This window comes from Sorex araneus, chromosome 4 (assembly GCF_027595985.1).
Source record: "Sorex araneus isolate mSorAra2 chromosome 4, mSorAra2.pri, whole genome shotgun sequence".
Taxonomy (NCBI): domain Eukaryota; kingdom Metazoa; phylum Chordata; class Mammalia; order Eulipotyphla; family Soricidae; genus Sorex; species Sorex araneus.
The window spans coordinates 136081647-136101332 of NC_073305.1; the positions used below are offsets into that span (position 1 = coordinate 136081647).

At 47.3% G+C, this 19686-nt stretch overlaps 1 non-coding gene and 1 pseudogene across 1 annotated transcript; one reads left to right on the forward strand and one right to left on the reverse strand.

Annotated features, from left to right (window-relative positions):
- The window catches only part of LOC101556961 (G2/mitotic-specific cyclin-B1-like), a 30366-nt pseudogene extending 13825 nt beyond the window's left edge, over positions 1–16541 (forward strand).
- LOC129404475 (small nucleolar RNA U3) lies at positions 7789–8000 on the reverse strand. The gene has a single exon (XR_008629888.1). It is a non-coding gene; the product is annotated as a small nucleolar RNA U3 (small nucleolar RNA).
- Positions 16542–19686: the final 3145 nt, after the last annotated feature.

A 19686-nucleotide genomic window follows, 5' to 3' on the forward strand; every position in this document is an offset into this window, starting at 1 on the left:
GGGCCTGTCCCTCCACCCAGGGGCCCAGCTGATGCCATCCTGGACCCTAGATGGGCCCAGACCCACCACTAGCTGCCCAGAGATTGCCTCCCCAAATCTGCAGCGTGCCCTGCTACCTTCTTCCCATGCAAGGCAAAGGAAAAATAAAGATATCAAAGCACTACCTAAGTTAAACTCCAGGGGGGGCCGGAGCGATAGCACAGCGGGTAGGGTGTTTGCCTTGCACGCGGCCAACCAGGGTTCGATCCCTGGCATCCCATATGGTCCCCCAAGCACCACCAGGAGTAATTCCTGAGTGCAAAGCCAGGAATAACCCCTGAGCATCGCTGGATGTGACCCAAAAAGAAAAAAAAAGTTAAACTCCAGGGAATGATTCCGTTCAGCGCTGCCTGATCAGCATGCATTTCTCTGTTCTGTTCTTCCTCTCAGAGAGATAAAAGCAACCTTCACAGAGGAAAGCAACCCTCTCCTAGGAGGGGGCTGGCGATAGAGTGAGGAGTCCAGAGAGCACTGCCAGGCACTCGCTCCTTCACTCAGCCTAGCATAATTTCTTTTCTTTATTTAAATAAGCAAGGTTCTCTGGGGCCAGAGCCATAGTACTATGGGTACTTGTAGGCAGCCAACCCTGCACCACATTTGGTTTCCCCCAGTCCCACCAGGCTGAGCAGAGAGCCTAGTGCTCAACACCCCACTCCCCATTCCCCACCCCCAAAAAACTCTTTAATGAATTTTACCCAAAGGCATGGTATACTCCTGGGAACATTGCTTCTCCCAGCCAGCTGGAAGCCAGAAGGCAGGGAAACAGCGCCACCTGTTGCTCAGCCAGCATGGCATGCTGCTGGAAGCCACGGCTGTCTGCCACAGGCACCCGGTAAAACAATTCATCCATCTTCTTACTCGTGCTGGAGTTTTAGAAAATTCAGTATCTTTTCTTTTTGTCCAATGTATCCATTGAACTCATATTTCTAATAGACTTAAAATTACCTTTTAAGACCTTTCTGTGTTCTATTCTCAAAGGCATCTCTGAATCGTCAGGAGGGTCAAAAGAGCAATGAAGTCTTGAACTCCCAGCCTGGAGCTGTAGGTTCTAAGTTTGCACAATAATCGACTAGCTGTGCTCACCTGTAGTCACCTCTCAGGCCCTTTGATTAGTGGGAAGTAGAGAGTGTCAATTGCTCTATGGGTCTGGTACTTAAAAACAGGGAATAACAAGATAGTATAGGTGAATTATCTGGACTAAGTTGCTCATTGATTTGCTCGAGCAGGCACCAGTAACATCTCTATTTTTGAGACTTGTTACTGTTTTTGGCATATTGAATACACTATGGGTAGTTTGCCAGGCTCTGCCGTGCAGGCAAGATACTCTCAGTAGCTTGCCGGGGTCTCCGAGACGGGCAGAGGAATCGAACCCAGGTTGGCTGTGTGCAAGGCAAATGCCCTACCGCTGTGCTATTGCTCCAGCCCTGAACTAAGTATAACATCAAAATTGTCTGGGGTCTGAAGAGATAGAACATCGGGCAATGCTCTCACTTGCATGCAACCAGTCCCATTTCTGTCCCTGGCACCCCAAAGGGCTCCCTGGGGGCACAGTCAGGAATGATCTCTGAGTACAGAGTCAGGAGTAAGCACTGAGTGTCACCAAATCCATCCATCCATCTATACATACATACTTACAAAATGTTACAAGTCCATTGTAAGTTATAGTTAAAAATCAGATTAATGTCTACTGTAAATTCATGATATCAAAACATTAAAATGACTATTCTCAGTAAATATCTAAGATTCTTTGTTTTGACATTGCTTTCAGTGCTTAAGGACTATTATTCCTGGTTCTATGTACAGGAGTCACTCCTGGTGATGTTTGGGGGACCATGTGCAGTGCTGGGGATGACACTATGGCCAATCATATGCAAAACAAGCACCTTAACCCCTGTACTATATCTTGGCCCCCACGTCAATTATTTTAAAACTTGTTTTCTCATTTCGCCTAACTCATTCTCAGATGTGCTCTGAGAATTAGATTTAGCTACTGTGTGTTTCAGACTTGGTGCTTGGTCAGTTAGAGTAGCTTGTCGTCTCATAACAAACCTCTTTACTCAGCAAAGGCAGGCTCTGCCAGAATTTGACAACTCGTGAAATGTTCTCACAGGAGAATTTTTTTCCAAAATGCCTGGTGGAACAGTCGTTCCTCATGAGTCCCTTTGAAGCACCTGCAGCAGTCAAAGCAATGGGCTCTGGTTCCCTGTGAAAGAGCGCCCACTGGTGGGCAGCAGGCCCTGATGTGCGGCCAGCGTCAATTTCCCTGGTGTAAATTCTCCAGCCTTGGCCATCGGCCAGCTACTGTGATGGACACAGGATTTGGAAGAGATGCTCACTGCCCTCATGTGCCGGTCCCAGCAGACCTCTGCAGAATGAAAGAGCATTCAAAAATAAGTGGGCTTAAAAGGAAAGAGAGATATCAAATTGGAATGCCCCGCCACAGAGGCGGGTTGGGGTGGAGGGGAGGGGATTGGGGGTGGGTGGGAGGGATACTGGGTTCATTGGTGGTAGAGAATGGACACTCGTGGAGGGATGGGCTCTCAAACATTGCATGAGGCGAAAACAAGCATGAAAATGTGTGAATCTGTAACTGTACCCTCACTGTGACTCACTAATTTAAAAATAAATTAATTAAAAAATAAATAAATAAATGGACTCTGGGTTTTGTTTGTCCTGAAGCTTCCCCCAGCGGTGCTGCTGAGCTGCAGAACCACACCTGGTGCTACTTGGCGTAGGGAACTGTAGAGGGTGAGAAAGAGAAGCAGTGCAAGGGTCAAACTTGGGGTCCTGTGTACTCAGACTCATACTCCAACTCCTTGAGCTATCTGCCCCAAAGTGGTGAATTCTGGAAGGTGCACATATTTGTTTTTCCTTTTTTTCTTCATTTTTATTTTTTATTAATTCACCATGAGATACAGTAACAAAATTTTCATGTTTGAACTTCGATCATACGGTCATCCAACACCCATTCCTTCATCAGTGGACATTTTCCACCACCAAAGTCCCCAGAATTCTCCCCCCTCATTCCATATCGCCCCCCCCCGTGCTTGTGTGGCAGACAATTTGCAAGGTATTCTTTTTTCTACATTAGTTACCTTCGATATTTTGAGACCAGTCCTACTCCCCTCATATCTGCCGAAAATACAATTGCTAGACAATGTGTTTTGTCTTGCTTGTTATGGATATAATATAATGTTGTGCAGCTGTGAAAGTGGCTGCATGCTTTAGGAATTCTAAGATTTTAATAACTGGGGTCTGAAGAAAGTGCTGCCGCAGGTTGGGCACACATATTTCTGCTAGTGCTTTAAATGCAGAGCATGACATGTTTGAACATAATATAAAATTATTTTAACAATCTGCATAAAAGTTAATACCAAGTTTCTCTCTCTCTCTCTCTCTCTCTCTCTCTCACACACACACACACACACACACACACACACATACACACACACACACCCCACACTGAGAAATCCTGGGAAAAGTCTCCACCATTCCCACTCAAGAGCTTGGGAGAATGGGGAGTCACCTATTTATTTTTACTTTGGGGCTACACTCAGCTGTTCTTGGGGCTTAATCCTAGCTCTGTGCTCATAGATCACTCCTGGCAGGGGAGTCACCTATTTCCAGAATAAAATTAAACGAGAGGTGAAAGTGAGAGAGGGAAAGTGAGCCAGTGAAAAAAAAGTCCAAGAAGAAAGGCCAGAAGCAAGTAAGTACCTAAGTGCAGAGAAGGTCGCAAAGGGACGTGGGAGTGATGGGGAGTCACCACAGCCGGGAAATACACAGTGAAGAATCTGAGGAAGAATCAAGAAAAGATGAGCAAGGACCTCAGTCAGACCCAGGTAAGTGGCCACTCAGCCCACGACAAACTTTGCCCTCGGATGCAGCCGGCTCAGCAGGAGGCATCCAGTCTCAGAAAGGACCATGAAGGCAGGCGAGAAGGTGGGTTTTCACTGCTCTGTCTGCACTCAACCCTGGGCCTCTCCTACCTCTCCGCATGTGTCTGGCTGCCCACCGCCTTCCAGCTGATCACACACCCGAGGGGCCTGGCCAATCTGCCTCCACACAGAATCCCCTGCCGAAGGTGATGTACAGTTCGTAATGGACCCACAGTAACCGAAGAGCCTGGGAGAAATCAGCAGGCCCTGGGGGCTCCAGCTTGACACAACATGCCACTCGAGAATGAAGGCTGCAGGAAGGAAATCAGAGGTCCAATGAGTGCTTTGTTATTTGTCCAAAGACTGAGTGAGACCCCTCTTCAGAGACCTATCACTTGTATCACTTGTATCACTTGTCATCTTGTTGATCTTCGATTTGCTTGAGTGGGCTCCAGTAACATCTCCATTCGTCCTTGTCTCGTGCTAGTGTAGCCCAGTGATATCTGCTCACTCCAGGAACACAAAGAGCTTCAAACCATTCGTTCAAGGGTTTTGAGGAAGAAGTTTGACCATCTCGTAGGTGGGCAGCCATGCAGTCTTTAGATTTTCTGTGGAATCCAGTCGGTAACAGGATTCCAGTAACAGTAACAACAATGGGCCTGATTTGCCTTTGGAGACCTAACTAAGAGAAAATCCGGATACATATCAACATAAAGAATACAGCACAGCTGAGAGAGAACTACAGAATAATGAAGATTAAGGGAGAACCTAGGGATCCTTCCTGGCAGTGCTCAGGGATCACCCCTGGCAGTACTCAGGGGACCATATGTGGTGCTGGAGATAGAACTCAGGTCAGCCGCAAGCACCCAACTGACTGTATTATCTCTCGGATCCAGGAGCAACTATGATTTTAAAATTATTTGAGCGATGGAAGGGGCTGTCCAACCATCATTTGTTGTTGTGATTTTCCTAGCTTTCCTTCATAGATACTGCAGGGTTTTTTAATATTACTTTTCAAATTTGATTGATATTTATGTTTTGCTGCTTTTTTTTTCTGACCAATATTCAGGACTGAACCCAGGGCCTCACATGAAAAGCAAATTTTTAATCTTAAAGTCACATCCCTAGCTCTATTTTTGTTTTTATTTGGGGGTCACACCCGTTGGTGCTCAGGGGTTACTCCTAGCTCTGCATTTAGGAATTACTCCTGGTGGTGCACGCAGGGGACCATATGGAATGCCAAGAATTGAACCTGGGTTGCCCACATGCAAGGCAAATACCATATCCGCTGTATTATCGCTCCAATCCCCTCTCATTTTGCTTTTTAAATTGTTTCGTTTGTTTGTTTGGGGGCCACACCTGGCAGCACTGCGGGGCCGCTCCCAGCTCTGTGATCAGGGGTCCCTCCCAGCAGCGTTCACGACTATGTGGGCCAGGGATTGTGGCCAGGCCTTCCACCTGCAAGCTCGGTCGGTTGTGCTCTCCCTCTCTGGCCCAGCATGTGCTTTTAAAAATGACCTTTCTGGCTCCTTCGCGGCCCCGCGCGAGATCGACCCCGGAGGCAACTGAACCACTTTGGACACGAGCGGCGCCCCCAAAATGCCTCCAAACTGTGTGCGCGGAGCTTCTGGCCCAGGCGCTGCCAGCGAGTGATGCAATTACCAAAAGAATTTTCCTTGGACTTCATATAGAAATCCAAAACCGCGCGGCTGCTATCGCAACTGCGCGACCTAATATCTCTTGATTGTCAGCAACGTGTAAATGTTCCTTTTTGGCAGGGCTTACCGTGGGGGGAAACTCCAAACAATAGTACTGAGTTTTTTGTTGAAGGGTAAAAGATTGTAGCGATAGAATTTTAGGCAGAATTTTCCCTGGACTTTATATAGAAACCCAAAACCGCGCGGCCGCGGCAGCCTAATGTCATCTAATCATCAGCAATATGAAATGGTTCCTTTGTAATGGGTTGGACTTTGGGGGGACCATAATAGGGTTAAAGTTTGTAGCGACGTGTAATTTCTGGCTGTACTTTCCCTGGACTTTATACAGAAATTCAAAGCCGCGAGGCTGCTGCCATGGCCGCGCAACCTATTGTCATTTAATCATCACCAATATGAAATGGTTCCCTTTTAACGGGTCGGACTTTGGTGGGAAATCCTAACAAGGATAGTAAGTCTTTTGCTGAAATATTGAAGGCCACCAAAGTGGTAGCCATCTCTATAGACTGAACTAAGCCATATCCCCACACCGGCTGAGAAGAAATATCCTTCTTTCTCGGGAAGAAATGCGGCGTGGCGTTAACCATAGTATGATGTCCATTAAGCTGACACAGACCTGGTGGTGTGGGAATCGGATACAAGGGAATAAACTATTATGTACTTGGAACAGCGGGACGCTGGTGGAATCTTGAGCCGGGGCCGATACCAGCGTATTACTTTTGGTTCCAGAAACTGCTTGCAGACATTCTACCAGACTATCAACTAAGCCAGAGCCCCACGCCGGCTGATGACGAGAAATAACCATCTTTTTTGGTTTGTTTTCCCTTTGTCAGGCAGCGTGGTGATTACTAAACAGGCGTGATCTCGGTGGCTCGGGACGAGGGGGGAAAAAAAATAGAAAAGTTATGTAACAAACAGCGGGACTTAATATCTCTACATTCTCAGCAATGGAGAGCCATCAAATGCTTCCTTGACAGTGGGACTGTCTTCTCTTTTTTGGGGGGAAACCCTAGCAACAATAGTGAATTATGTGTTGAAACATGGACTGTAACCAAGATAAAGCGTAAACGAAGTGAAACTTATCACTTACAAGGGCGGGGACTGGGGGGCGGGAGGGGGCGGGAGGTATAATGGGGTGGTTGGTGATGGAATATGGGCACGGGTGAAGGGAAGGGTGTTTGAGTACTGTATAACTGACATAATCCTGAGAACTTTGTAACCCTCCACATGGTGATTCAATAAAATTTAAATTAAAAAAAAAAAAGACCTTTCTGAAGGCTTAGAGAGCACAGCCATACATGGCCCATGCTTTACTTGGACTGACCCCAGTTCCATCCCCATCACCTATAGGTGTGGCCCTGTAGGACCACCAGTATTACCTGGGTGACCAGGTTAATCCTCACAGGACCTGATCAGCATCATCAGCCCTCTCATTAAAGCCACTCATTGCTAGAGAACCCTCGAGAGGCACCCCCAGGCCCTGGAGCACTACTTGAGATGCATTGAGACAGACTAACAGACAGATATACGAGAAAATGGCCTTTCTCTTTACTCCTTTGTTCATTCACATTTAAAATCTGCTTCCTTTGAGCCAGAGGGATAGTACAGCAGTTAGTTCACTCGCCTTGCACACAGCCAATTCAGGTTCCATCCCCAGCATACCCCAGAGTTCCTGGAGTCCCACAGAGCCAGGAGTAAGTCCTAAGCACAACTGGGTGTGGCCCCAAGCCCCACAAATAAAAATCAATCAATCACCAATCAGTGAAAGCTGATTCCTTTATCCTTCCATCCCACTCACAGTCTTCTCCCATTACATCCCGGCTGGCAAACACTTCAATGCCTCCCTCGTCTGTGTCTCTGTGTCTGTGTGGTCCTGTAAGACTGATGTTTGGTGTACTGTGGGATGCAGAAGTGCTCTGTGGCTTGGTCTCTTTATGGCTTCTCTTGCTCCGCACTGCCAGAAGGTGTCACTAGCAAGGTGGATGGGTCCATCAGCTGTAAAATGCCCTGCTCTGTGCCTGCCCTGGTTCTTTCTTGTTCACCTGTGAGAGGTGCCAAGTTCCTTTCTGACTCTGCCACAAAACACCTGCCATGTGCAATCTTGCATGGACCCGGTCAGTGGCTTTGTGGTTGTTGTTGTTGTCATTGATATTGAGACAATTCAGAGTGCATCCTCTCCCCCTCACTCTTCCAAAGGAAGAGAAAAATGAGCATCAGTGGTAAAAGGCAGCTACAGAAGCAACACCTAGAACCGGCTTCGAGCTCAGGAGAGGAGGCTCTGGCTCCTTCTCGTGGTTTCCAGTGCTCTGCACAATCAGGAACCTCTCTAGAAACACGCTATAGAAATGATCCCTGGAAGTATAGTCTTCCAGGCAGGGCTTTTCACACAGGAGAGCCCTGATGGGCCATGGCGAGTGCAGAGATGACATTTTCTTATGATCAGAAACTCTTCCCACTCTTTCCAGTCACTCCTGTCTCTGAAAAGTACATTAAAGATTCTGAAATTCTTCCAGATAACTAGCATTATCCAATTTTATGTTTTTGCCAGGCTAATTAGTGTAAATTAATATCATGTGGTTGTTTTAATTTACATTGTCTGATTGCTGATTATTTTAAGCATCACCTCACAAGCATAACATTGTGTTGTTGAATTCCCTTCTGCAGTGGTGAGAAATTGCCTGTTTCACCCTGCCCTCTCCTCCCCTCCCCTCCCTTCCTTTCTCCTCCCTCCCTTGGTCTATTCCTCCCCTTCCCTTCTCCCTTCACTACTATTCCCTTTCCTTTCTTCCCTCAATCCCTCCCTACTTCCTCTTTTCATTCTCTCTTTCTTCAACTGATAATGCTCAAGACTACACTAGGAGTGTCTAGTACTGCTTAAAGGGACCACATTTGGTGCCAGGAATTGAGTCAGGGTCAGTCACGTGCATAGCAAATGCTCTGAATCCTGTGTTATCTCTGCAGCCCCTTCTGCAAGATTGGCAAGAGTCTTTGCTGTGTGAGGTGAGAAGAGGGAGTTCTCAGAGGACACTTGAGTCCTGGCCTCTTAACTGGTCATCTAGTGAGATGACCCTTTGGTCAACTCTCAGGAGAGGTGCTGAGGTGCTTAGAGACATTCAACCTGTGCAGGGGGAGGCAGTCAGCTCTGTGGCAGACAGTGGGCTGGGGATGAGGTGGGGTGTGGCTGGTTACCAGAGCTCGGGGCTCGATGAGGATATGTGGGTGGGGGGCAGTAGAGACAGAGGAAGGGGCGAAGAAGGCCACAGAGGATGGAGGAACCCCATCAGTCCACAGCTGGAGGAAAAGCACCCTGTGCAGGAGACCAGGAGCGGCATCTGGAGAGCTGGAGACAACAGAGAACTCTGGTAAGAATCTCACTGCAAAGATGCTCTTCCCAAGAGGCCGTGGTTCCCATCCACCATGGAGTGGCAGCGACCGGACGAAAACCACCTCCCAACACACACTTATTCTAAACATCTACTCAAGCAGACATAGTCTGTGTAAAAACTGTGTCCGAAAAGGTTTTCAGGGGCCAGAGAGATAGTACAGCAGGCAGGGCACTGCCCTTGCATGTGGCCCGCCTGGTTCCATCCCTGGCGCCTCATATGATCCTCTGAATCCTGCCAGAGGTCACCTCTGAGCAGAGAGCCCAGAGTAAGCCCCCTGAGCATGGCCTGGTGTGCCCCCCCAAACAATACCAAAATAATTAAGCAAACCAAACAAAGGTTTTTTAATTTGGAGTAGCAGACAGTGACAGACAATGACCCCCAAAGCCTGAGAGGCACAAGTAGGTGAGTTGTGCCATCTGAATCCTCCATGGGGCTGGGCTGTCCATGGGGAGGAGGAGCATCGTGGGCTTCCGGGGTCTTAGATTCAGAGTGTGGGTGTAGGGGGGACCCATTTAGTCTTTTCCTGTCTCTTCTGCCTGAGGTGCTTTGAGACCCGGCTCTCACCTTAGGCCCTGGGGACAGGAGACAGGTCTGTGGCCATGGCAGAGTCTAGCACTTGCTACAAGACCCTTGGGAGCAGGTGAAGATCCCCGCTGTGTTCTAGCAGGGGGACACAAGGAAGCATCCTGAGAGAGCATCCTAAGGGAGGATCCTGAGGGGACATCCTGAGGGAGCATCCTGAGAGGGCGTCCTGAGGGAGGGTCCTGAGGGGATGTCCTGATGTCCTGAAGGAGCATCCTGAGGGAGCGTCCTGAGGAAGCGTCCTGAGGGAGTGCCCTGGTTCTGCTGGGAGATTCCAGAAGAGACGGTGTGTTGCCCCAGGTGGGGAGCAGCTAATCGGGGACCGGGGAGAGTCTGTGCTGTGTGGGTTTTCACGGCCACCCTCAGGCCAGTCAGTACAGGCTGCCTATGGGACTCCCTTTCCCTGAAATGGCTTTGGAGAGATCCTTCTAGAGGCTCAACACCCCATCTGTGCTCAGAGAAGTTCCTAGGAGGAACCAGCTGACAGTGAACCAAACCAGGGGCAGAGACACAGCTGACACTTCAGCTAACTTTTAGCCTGCAGATCACTTCAGCAGTCGCTTGGCTGACCTTCCCCAGGACAGCCCAGCGGGGCCTATCTCAGAGGAAGGCCCCAAGAAAGGTTTCCCGACTTTCTTTGGCTTCAGTCCTCTCTCTCTTTCTTCTTTTTTTTTTTTTTCTTGTGTGTGTGTGTGTGTGTGTGTGTGTGTGTGTGTGTGTGTGTGTGGAGACTTGGGGACAGGGGAGAGTAGTTTGGGCCCCACCTAGTGGTGGCAGGTATCAGGGCTTATACTGCACTCAGGGATTGCTCCTAGCACTGCTCTGAGGACCACACGTGGTGCCGGGAATCATGTCAGTTACATGCAACGTAAGCACTCTGGCCCCAGCTTTCAATCCTTTTTGTAGAACACATACGTCCCTACAATAGGAGTCCCACAGTCCAGGGGGGTAGGGGGGCTACAGAGATAGTCTTGTGAATAAAGCACTTGCCTTGCATTCAGCCAACAGTAGCTCCTGACACTGCATGTGGCTCCCTGAGCACTGCCAGGAATGATCCTTGAGCACGGAACCAGGAGTAATCCCTGAGCACCACCAGGTTTGGCCTATACACTCCCCCCTCAAAAAAAAAAAAAAAAGCTTCCCATGGGCACGAATCAAAGGAGCCTATGGGGTGAGGCAAAAGTTCCAACCAATAGCCCCAAGGCAGCAAAGCTACGGGTGTGTGTATGTGGGTGTATGAGTGTATGAACATGTGTGTTGCATGGAATGTGTGTAAGAGTGTTCATGTGTGTGAAACAAGGTGAAGCATCTCACCCAGAAAGTCAGCTCCAAGAGTGGGTGGTTGGCTGGCTCACCGCCGGCAGCTCCTGTGCTGGGCAGGGCAGAGAGGTGGTGAGCTGAGGCTGTGGTTAGGGCGGGGGGTAGGCAGGATGGACCGAACTCTGGGTTCATCCTTGTACTGTGTCACTGGACCAGCTCCAACTCCGCCCTGGGGCTACTGTTTTCCCCGGCAGCTGGGTGAGGAGGAAGACGAGGGAATGTTGATCAGTCACTCTATTTATTTTCTGAATTCCTCCTTAGAACATCCGTGCCTGTCAGAGAAGCGAGGAGCTCCATTAGGCCCCCCGATGTCATATTTTCTTGTAATTACCATCGGGTGTACACAATACAAAGAAGCTCCACAATGGATCCGATTTGAAAATTAACTTTCTAAAATGCTTATAAAGGAACTGGTTCGTTGACAATCAGCTTCTATTGTATTTATTTCTTTTTCTCTCCCTTCCTGGAGAAAATAGATAATTGCTGAGAAAAAGAATTAGGGGAAGTTTTCTGCACGCGTAATTTGTGTTCGAAAACAGAAACAAACATTTCTTGGGAACATGCAGAATGATCCCAGAGACAATCACAGAGGAGGACCTTGGGAGTGGATGCAGGATCCAAGAGCCCGGTTGAAAAGCCGCTGTGATTTATGGCATGTCAAACTTGGAATATTCATGCACGGGGGTGGGCATACGTGTGCTCCCCATAATAGAGCCCCTGTGCTCCTCACTTTGTGGAGCCCCCACGTAAGTGGGCATGAAATGATGAAACAACCTCCTCAACCCACACCCACCCCCCCCACCCCCGTGCTGCTGTGCCCAAGAATGTCTGACAAAGCCACACACAAAAAAAGTAGCGTGGAGTCAGTGCCTGCTCCGCCTGGGGACGACTTGGTAACTATGGCAACTGGCTTTAGAAGTTTGCTCCCTGCCAAAAAGCAGGTGGGCCCTGTCAGCCCTCCCGCTGTGGCACCGTGGGGAGAGAGGAGCCATTCAGGAGGGGCAGCAGGCTGGCCATGCAAAGGGCACAGTTCACAGCCTGGTGCTTGGAGCTTCTGCCCCGCGTGGGCACACGAAGGAGCAGACTCAGGACTAGAGCGAGTCGGCTGTGGATGAAAGGTCAATTGAGCTGTGGGTTCTGCACTTTTGCAAACAAGAGAATCCTTTGTAAAGAACCCAGGAAGCCAGAGGCGACTGTTGTGACGTAACCCGACAGGGAACCCCTGCAAAAACTCCCTCTAGCACCAACAAGAGAGACCTGGAGAGGCTAGAGCTGTAGCGCAGCAGGTAGGGCATTTGCCTTGCACCCGGTTGACCTGGGTTCAATTCCCAGCATCCCATATGGACCCTGGCCACCTCCAGGAGTAATTTCTTAATGCATGAGCCAGAAGTAACCCCTGTGCATCAAAGGATGTGACCAAAAAAAGAAAAAAAAAGACAGAGAGACCTGGAGCAGGACCCCAGAGAGGGCCAGTATGTTTTCTCTCCTCTCCTGGAGGAAGGGAGTGGGGGTCTGGTGTTAAGGCGGTGTGTTAGATTTTTGTAGATGCAGCAGGAAAAAAATTTTTCATTATTGTTCAACAATCCTTTCATACACTGCAGAAAGTTTGTTTGTAGGGCCAGCTCGTTTTTCCCTCCCCCCAATCCTTTGTAGGGATAATTAAAAAGCTGGGAGCAGAAGGAGCCTGTTGAAATACGTTTCCATTGAGGTCCCTCCAGAGGGATGGCTCAGTAGTCCTTAGGACAGAGCTCTCTAGAAGCAGACAGAGGGGCATGTTCCTGGAACGGGGTCAGATGTGCCACCAGCTTCCCAGACTTGGCTTACCCCTCACTGTGGAACTGGGCGCAGTAGATTGCTATGCCCGAAACATGTCCTCCCCTCCACTTCCAGAGAACTCACACTCTGGCTTCGCTCCTGCTGGCTTCTCTTTTGTAGGATATTTCTTGTCTTTTCCAACTCTGTGTCACCTGGGCCTGAGACCTTGCCCTCTTGCCTCTTTTCCCGTGTGATGAAATTCTCCTCTTGTCCTCTTGCCTTGTTCCCTGTGTGAACCAGACTCTCACTTGCATGCCCATGACCTCTCCACATGTATCTGCAGTTTAGGACTCAAAACTCTTGTTCACGTGGGTGCTCAGCAGGCGTCACACATGCCTTGCTATGGTCTCCCCCTGCAGATGGTGGGCTCCACTGCCACGGTAGCTGTGCCTCTCTGCACTCTTCAGCCCTCAGCCCGCCCCATCCACCGTCCTTTCTTGTCTGGATTGTGCATTGGCTCCCATGGTTCTGCATTTTTTTGTTCTGCTATCTCCTATGGTCAATGCACATGGCAGTAGGATTTTTTTGGGGGGAGGGCAGGAAGAAGTTGGGCCACATCTGGCAGTGCTCAGTGGCAAGTCCTACTCTGCACTCAAGAATTACTCTGGCAGCAGTACCTTTCAAAGCAGCAGATTCTATAGTCACCCTATGCATAATTTTGCAGGGTCTTCCCATCACACTAAAAGTAGAAGAGTTCTTGCCCTGGTCTCTGCACACACACACACACACACACACACACACACACACAGAATCTCTTCAGCCTCCTCCTCTTCATTCACTCTCCCTTTTGCTCAGGCTGCTCCTGGCTCCTTGGTCTTCTTTGCTGTTTCAAAGTGACCTCAGCAGGCAGGGGAATGAATAAGCTTTGCTCACAGCTGACCCTAGTTTGATCCTCAGCACCGCATAAGGTCTCCTGAGCACCACCAGGAGTGATCTCTGAGCACAGAGCCAAGAATAAGCCCTAAGTATTGCCATGTGTGACTGAAGGACAAAACAAAGTAAAGCCAAACGTGACCTCAGAACTTCAGAGTCACTGCTCCCTCTGTCTGGAACACCAGCTCATTGCCTTCATCCAAGTTCCCAATTCTTCCTTTGAGAGAACCCTCCTCTGCCAACCCATGTAGTCCTGACAGGAAACAGGCAAGAGAGAAACCAGGTAAAAGTAGCTACTTTCCTAAAAGGACTGTGGAGTGTGGTGTAGCTGATGCAATTTTTTTTTCTTTTCTGGGGTCATGCCCGACAATGCACAGGGTTTATTCCTGGCTTTTTACTCAGGGATTACTCCTGGCAGTACTTGGGGCACCATATGGGATGCTGGAAATCAAATCTGGGTTGGCTGTGTGCAAGGTAGATGCCCTTTCCGCCGTACTATGGCTCCAGCCCCTGACCCAAATTCTTTTCTCTGCTGCTTGGTGCAGCTGTCCTGACATTCTGGAAACTATACACCAACCCCATAGCAAAGCTTCTGACCAGACTCTAGAACTGGTTGACTGACTTTTCATCCAGGAATATACTTTAAAGCAAACAATAGCTTGGGGGCACTTTACGTGCATCTCACATGCATTCATTTCATGCACTTTCACAATAAACATAAGCTCTACTTCATGTATTCATTTCATTAAGAAGTCTTCTAATCTAAGCTTGGATTTGAAATGTGTATTTCAACATGCGCCTGAGTCTCATAAGGAGGGTAATGGTAGCTGGCATGATTTTCTAATTCCCACGCAGGTGCATTCCCCACAGAGCCCCGGAAGATGGTGTGCGGCAGGCTGAAGTGCACCGGACCTGAATGAAGTGCTTGCATCTTCTCTCAGGTGCTAAATCCTAAGCCCATCCGTGCTCTCCTTCACATCAGTCACAGGTATGTGACATTCTAGTTGCTGTTAGGTTGAGTAAAGAGCCGTGACTCCAGGATGCATTAGGCTCATCGGAGGAAGTTAGGGAAAGATCCATTCTACACACGTTGGTTGGGTTGCATATCCATTAATAAGAGTGTCCAGCATTTGTTTATTCTAGTTGTTGCTTTATCTTTTCATGGTTTGGGGACCATACCTGGCTCTGCTCAGGACTTAATTAATTCCTGACTTCTATGCTTGGGGATCACATGTGGTTCCCGAGCCCCAGCAGGAATGCTCTCTGAGCATAGAGCCAGGAGTAAGTCCTGACCACAGGCAGATGTGATTCCCCCCAAAAAAAACAACACTCCAAAATCAAAGGTGAATGAAAAAGGCAGTACAGGGATTCCTAGGGAAGAGTTACAAGTTTAAAACTTCACAGAATCTCGCTTTTGAATTCTTAGCTCAGTCATTTCCTGCTCCTTATTTCTCTTCTGGATCTGAGGGTGAAGTTCTTCAAAACTAGCTGCCAGCCCCTTTCCCAGGCTACCAAGTCCCTGACCCCACTTAGCAACCTCCCTTCCCCACACCAGTCCTTCATGAAAGTGCCTCCCACTTAAAGTGCTCTTGATTGACAGTTCAGGTGAAAATACTTGCGAAGAGAAAAGTATAGTCAAAATGACATCTGCACCTGTATGTGCATTGCAGCACTGTTTACAATAGCCAGAATTTGTGAAAAACCTGAATGCCTGAGAACAGATGACTGGTTAAAGAAACTTTGGTACATCTACACAATGGAATACTATGCAGCTGTCAGAAAGGATGAAGTCATAAACTTTGCATATAAGTAGATCAACAGGGAAAGTATCATGCTAAGTGAAATGAGTCAAAAAGAAAGAGACAGACACAGAAAGATTGCGCTCATTTGCAGAATATGAAACAACAGAATGGGAGACTAACACCCAAGAATAGTAGCAATAAGTACCAGGAGACCTGCTCCATGGCTTGGAAGCTGCCCTCACATGCTGGGGGAGAGGGCAGCTCAGATAGACAAGGGAACACCAGAGAGAGAAAACAAAAAGTAATTCCCTGTTACAGGGGGTGGGAGGGCGGGGGAACAGCATGGAGCAGGGGGGAGGGACACTGGAGCCATCGGTGGAGAAGAATGGGCACTGGTGAAGGGATGCGTATTTGAGTATTGTATAACTGTGAAACAGACATGAAACTTTGTAACTGTGCCCTCACGGTGACTCATTAATTTTAAAATAAAAAATTTTAAAAAAAGAAAATACTTGCTAAGAGTATGTCACTGAAGGACTTTATTTATTTATTGGTTTTTAGACTGCATCAGTTGTGCTAAGAACTTACAGGAGTAAGATGTATGATCTGTGCTTACTGGTCAGTCCTGGCTGCCTCTGGGATCATATGGGTTCCTCTGGATTGAACCTGGGTCAGCTGCATGCAAGGGAAGCATCTTAATCCTTATACTGTCTCTCCAGTCAATTCAAGGACTTTTCAATTTCATGTGGAAATTGGACAACCCAGGGGAATTAATTGCCCACAGCAACTTTCCACTTTGTGGTTTCAGCAGTATCTGGGGCTGATGGTCAAAGTTGGAATTAAACAGAGACATTGACAGGAGAAACAGCGCAAAGAGAAATGTGATACGACTCGATAATCAACTGGGTTGGGGGAAAGCAGAGAAGGGAGCGAACAATTCCTAGGCTTGAGACTCGAAGATTTCAAGCTCAAGCAGCAAGAAGAATGGTGGGTTAAACAAGACCTTCTTTGTAAAAGGCTTTCAAAGCCTTATTTTTCCCCCCTAGGTTGAATACCGAACTCATCAAATTTCGGAGGCGGACCCAGCATGGGAAAATCCGCAAGGCAATGGACTTTGTCTCTGACCCTGCTCTGCCTCACTGTGCTGCCACCGGCTGTTCTCTCGCTTGGAGTCCCTCATCCCAGGCCTGATGAAGTGAGGCACAGCCTCAAGTGTGAACTGCTAAAGGCCGGAAGCCAAGGCCTCTCCCCAGGCAGTTATAATTCTAGAGGAAATTCATGAAGAAATAAAACCTGCCAACAAAAAAAGAAAGAAGGCACCTAGAAATTAATAGATCCCAGGGTTGAATTTTTCAGAAGAGCTGGCACTTCTCAAATGACGAGTCACAAGGTGAATTCCCTTCTATGAGGACCACTAAGATTTCAGAGTGTTGCTGCATGAACATGGAGGTATAAGGTGACTTTACAGCCATCCGTTTATCTAAAATGACAACAGAACTTGCATAAGTTTCTCCGATACAGCCTGGTAGTCTGTTCTGGTAGTATTTCCTGTGACCCAGGAATTTCCCTCACTGGGATTCTAACGTTCATGTGTTGAAGAAGAGTATCCACTTCTTCTTCAATACATGGAGTGTCCACCATGTCCAAAACTTGAAGAAGGACACAGAGTTCTTCTAAAGAGTCTCTGAGTAGGAAATGCCACCAAAATAGCCAGTGTGGGTGATCAGGGCCATGCACATAGGGACCCGCGCCAGGAACTCAATGACGCGTGTGCATGGTGGCCATCAGCCCAATGCAGCTGGCTTTGTCAGGAGGCTGCTGACGCCAGCATTCTATCTTCCTCCAGCTGTGGGCATCAAGCCTGGAAAATTCACGCACTGGAGAAGCAGGGTATAGAGAGTGGAACTATAGCACCCAGGACCCAGGCTTTAAATATGAGCTCTGCCCATCTCTGCTTAAGTGAAAGGGACACATTTATCCAACCTACTGTCTTTGGATTTTGTGAAAGTGCCACTACATAAATACTCACCCTATAGGTGGTTGTAAAAATAAAATAACATATTGTGTGCCCAGCACTTAGAATTATGCCTGGCCTATAGTTAATGGCATGTGTTAGCAGTTCATGACTTGACCTTACAAATAACACATTTCATACAATTTCAGGTTTTGTGGCTATTCAAATCATCAATTTTGCAGCTAATTTTAGCTTATTAAAAAGCAGTAAAAGAAGAGAGCAGCATCTGCTTGTTTTCCCTCTTTTTCTGAAGTGCCGAGAATCAAACCTAGGGCCTCACATATGCAAGGCAAGTGATCTGCTGCCGAGCCATATCCCCACTCTAATTGCTGATATTGGTGCTACACCTCCTCCTCCACCTCTTTCTCCTCCTCCTCCTTCACCACCACCATTGTTTCTTTCTCTCCTTCCATTTTGAGTTTTCCTCTGTTATTTCAGAATTGAGTGATAGCAGGCACATGTGGCAAGGGATATGTGCCACAAAGTGGCAGCCATGACAGGGGGCCATTCTGAGTCACCTTTAAATTCTTGTTGTTCATCAGGGCAACACAACTCTTTCTCTACCCCTTCATGAGCACTAGAGCCCTATCAATATCTTCTGGCAGGTCATCTAGGTTTTACTGAACTTAACCAGAAACTTCTCACTTCAGCTTCCAGCCTGCACCTCTGGCACTAAATTACAAGCAGTTCAAAGACACTGTACAGAAGAGCCAGAGAGAATGCACAGGGGCTAAGGGACTTGCCTTACATGTGGCCAACCCGAATTCCATTCCTGGAACCCCACATGGTTCCTCAAGCAGGGAGTGCCCCCCACCCAGCACAACCAGATGTGGCTCAACAATTAACAAAAAAAGATTTCATAGAAATAGATACCCCATTGGTGCCTTTCTGCACCCTCTCCTCCATTGTTGTTACGCTGGCTAAGGAGCACTCACACCTTGGTAGCAGAGCTCACTGTTGAGCACTTCAATTGTGGTTCTCATGGGCACCAAAAAGTGTTGGCCAGGACATCACACAGTCCAGCCTGGGGTGCTGGGGGTCCTGAAGAGCAGAGCTACTGGGACTGCACTTGGCACTCTGGGCAGCCTCATGCTTGCAAGGAAGATGCTTTTACCACTTAATCATTACCAGGATAAATATTTTTTATGTTTTAAAGTTATTAAATAATAATAACTTCAAAACACTATTATGTTTTTATGTTATTACTGTGGGGCCAGAAAGCTAGTACATACTACTGCCTTGTATGTAGCCCGTCTATTTCCCCTATAGCCTATAGATCAATTACTATAGGGCAGTGTCCTTCGCTTAAACACAGAAAGATCATTGATGCTATGCTCCTTAAATTCGGGAGTTGATTGGCTCAAATATATCCACTTCTGGGCATCCATCATAATTATTTGACTCAGCATGATTACTTTGCTCTCCAGTATCATTTAGTGCTCCAGCACCATCTGAGTACAGAGTCAGGAGTCAGGACATGACATAAATCCACCCCCTAGTCCCCAAAAAGAAGAATGCATTTTCCAACATGAGATTACAAAGCAATGATATCCTAAAGCTAGTTTCTTTAAAAACTAAAGGAGAAGCAAGTCCAGCTAAAAATTCCTCCAGGAAATGCAGACTTGTGAGAGTTCTGGTTTTGGAGAAAATCAACCCCACTAGGAAGCTAGGCACCTTCTGCTTCCCACCCAATGTGTATTATTATTGCACCATGGATGAATCAAAGATTTGTTTAACATTTATGCAAGGTTCTTTTCCCTGAACAGTTAATGCCTATCACGTAAATGTTAATTCATGTTTGTGACTCTGTTAGAAGTAATCTTTAGCATTCACATTGAGTTATTAGTAATGCTTAATTTTAAAGGATTGTCATTTACACACTAAATCTGTGAGATTTGATATTTATTTTATATATATTTATGTATACATATATATACACAATTTTATTTCATTTTGTTTTGGACAATACCTATTTTTGTAGAGTTCAGTGGGATTCCAGTACAGAAACAATAGTGAGCTAAACTCTTTTAGCTTTTATGCCAGGGTGTAACTTAATTATAGAGTGTTTGCATGTGTGAATTCTGATCTCTGACATAGCAAGGTGAAAACAAACAACAAAATAAATAAATAATATTTTTTTGGTTTCTTCCATTTGAATACCCCATTCCCGGAATTTGTGTGGGAGTGCCTTTGTTGTTTTAGCTTTCTTGAATAAATGCTTGCTTTAAACACACACACACACACACACACACACACACACATACACACATTAACTTTTTAACTTAGCTAGCAATACCAACTTAAAGCGATATATAACCTAAA